The sequence below is a fragment of the Aplysia californica genome, unplaced genomic scaffold (assembly GCF_000002075.1).
Source record: "Aplysia californica isolate F4 #8 unplaced genomic scaffold, AplCal3.0 scaffold00784, whole genome shotgun sequence".
Lineage (NCBI taxonomy): Eukaryota > Metazoa > Mollusca > Gastropoda > Aplysiida > Aplysiidae > Aplysia > Aplysia californica.
Genome location: NW_004798054.1, coordinates 311,884 through 314,635, shown reverse-complemented (window position 1 = coordinate 314,635; position 2,752 = coordinate 311,884).

The window sequence follows — 2,752 nt, the reverse complement described above, 5'->3', positions numbered from 1 at the left end:
GAGTGTTGTTGTGTGTGTGTGTGTGTGTGTGTGTGTGTGTGTGTGTGTGTGTGTGTGTGTGTGTGTGTGTGTGTGTGTGTGTGTGTGTGTTTTAGTTAGATCTATCTAGATCTAGATGAGAATTCAATCACTATGCCAACCAAACGGCGAGCCATTGGACGAATGACAACTGTGGCTCAGAGACAAAGGCAGAGTAGATCTAGATCTAGATCAGGTGTGAACGCTGAGAATACAGAAGGAGAAGGAGATCAACCTGATGGAGATACACTCAGTAGAAACCCACCAGCCTTTCCATACAATGATGCTGCTCTAAGTCTTGACAATACTTGCTCTATTGGACAAACGACAAAAGTGTGCAATCATTGAAATGCTACAACAGTTTCAAGGAAATACAAACAAAAGGTATTTGCTGGGGGAATGGGAAACGTAAACTGGGTCAATACCCACGTCCTCTGCCACCAGAAGTTAAAGATCTCTTCATGGGTAAGTCCCAGAACTCGGAGACTTTTTAAAGCAACATCAGAAGGTATAACTATTCATTTCAAATGACAACTTTTGGATGTCAAAAGATCAATTTGCAAGGCTGCAACCCAAATGTCCGTGTGCAAGGGCAGGTTTATCACTTGGTTGGCACAGTTTTTGTAGGTTTATCACTTGGTTGGAACAGTTTTTGTAGGTTTATCACTTGGTTGGAACAGTTTTTGCAGGTTTATCACTTGGTTGGAACAGTTTTTGCAGGTTTATCACTTGGTTGGAACAGTTTTTGCAGGTTTATTTTTTAGACTCAGAGGACCAAAATAAAACCAAAAATGACAACAACACATGACAATGCAACATGACTGCAGTCTTAAACGATAGGTAATCAATCTGTTACAAGATAGTCTACGAACACACAACAAATACATCAAAGAAATAAAGGCTGCATATCAATATGCAACTTAAAATGGACTTCAAAATTTCCACATATTATTATTATCAATTCATGAAAATGCTCGACCACTCGGTGAGCACGAGAGACGTTACAATGCACCATCCTGGAAAGAAGTTGCTATTCTTTAGCCAAATGAACCAGTTGGGCATCGGGATATTCTAATCTGTTACAAAAAGAACAGCTTAATACGAATCTGTGAACTGCACCCAGCATACGACCCACTGCAATATCCCTTACTACTCCCAACAGGAGATGACGGATGGAGTCTAGCTGTGAAAAGGAACAAAACCGTGACCCCAGTGCAGTTCTCTAAATTCTATCTCTTCACAAGACAAGGAAACTACCTTCTCTTTGCCAGCCGTTTGCTTCAACAATTTATTGTGGATGTCTACGCGAAATTTGAAAGTGAAAGATGACAGTTTGTCAGACGAGAGCAGGGTTCATTGAGAGCCGACAACTACAGAGAGCTACGGGACGCTGTTTGTTCATCAGACACAAGAACTATAGGACAGAAAGGTGTGTTGCCTACGACTTTCACAGGTGGACCACGTTGTATGTTTGACAGACAACAGGATGCCATCACATACGTTCGTTTGTGTGGAAGACCAGATTCGTTTATTACAGTGACAACAAAATTAATGAAAGGTACAAGATGTGTTGTAACACAAACCATGCCAAACGTCGCCGAGGTTGAACGTTTTTCTGGACCATACAAGAATGAAAAACACGAGATTCCTCGAATTATACTTCAACCAACAGACAGTGGACTACCTTTTCTATTCCAACGAAAACAATTTCCCCTCAGACCATGCGCTGCCATTACAAAATAAAGCTCAGGGACAGTCTCTTCCTACAGTTGGCCCAGATCTCACATGCACAGTACGTGTATTTTCACATGGAATGTTGTATGTAGCCATGTCCCCAACGGTATTTTCACATGGAGTGTTGTATGTAGCCATGTCCCCAACGGTATTTTCACATGGAATGTTGTATGTAGCCATGTCCCCAACAGTATTTTCACATGGAATGTTGTATGTAGCCATGTCCCCAACAGTATTTTCACATGGAATGTTGTATGTAGCCATGTCCCCAACAGTATTTTCACATGGAATGTTGTATGTAGCCATGCCCCCAACAGTATTTTCACATGGAATATTGTATGTAGCCATGTCCCCAACAGTATTTTCACATGGAATATTGTATGTAGCCACCATGCCCCGAACTGGAGATAAAGATGCTGTTCTCATCTTGCCACCCAACTGTCAAACCAGGAATGCTGTATACTATCCCGAGGTTTTGGCCGATATACACCAGTCTTATGTGAGTTTCATTTGTGAAAATTTATTTTTTTCAGACATAGAATAGAGCCATCCTGTTTTAATGAAATAACTGTTTAAATTACTGCAGAATTAACATTTTTATTTACATCGCAACATTAATTTTTGTCTAGAAAACATTATTTTCCCGTTCCGGGGCACAGGCTAGTCTCATATAAATGGCCAGCGGATTGTTTAAAAGCCCCTTTGTACGCGCAAGATTCTATTTATAAAGCAGCTCCGAAAAATTTACGATCTTGGGCCCAATCCAGATTCTTAGAAGCATTTTCTTTTAATTTTGAGAAAGGGTTCTTTGGCATGCAAATTATAGGTTTAAAATATTCGATAGTGGTAAAAGCGGGCTCGTAGGCGGACTGTGTTCTACTGTGGGGTGTTCTTAGGCGGAAATCCCTGAACCTGTATGGGAATATACTCGTACATAGAGAGAGAGAGAGAGAGAGAGAGAGAGAGAGAGAGAGAGAGAGAGAGAGAGAGAGAGAGAGAG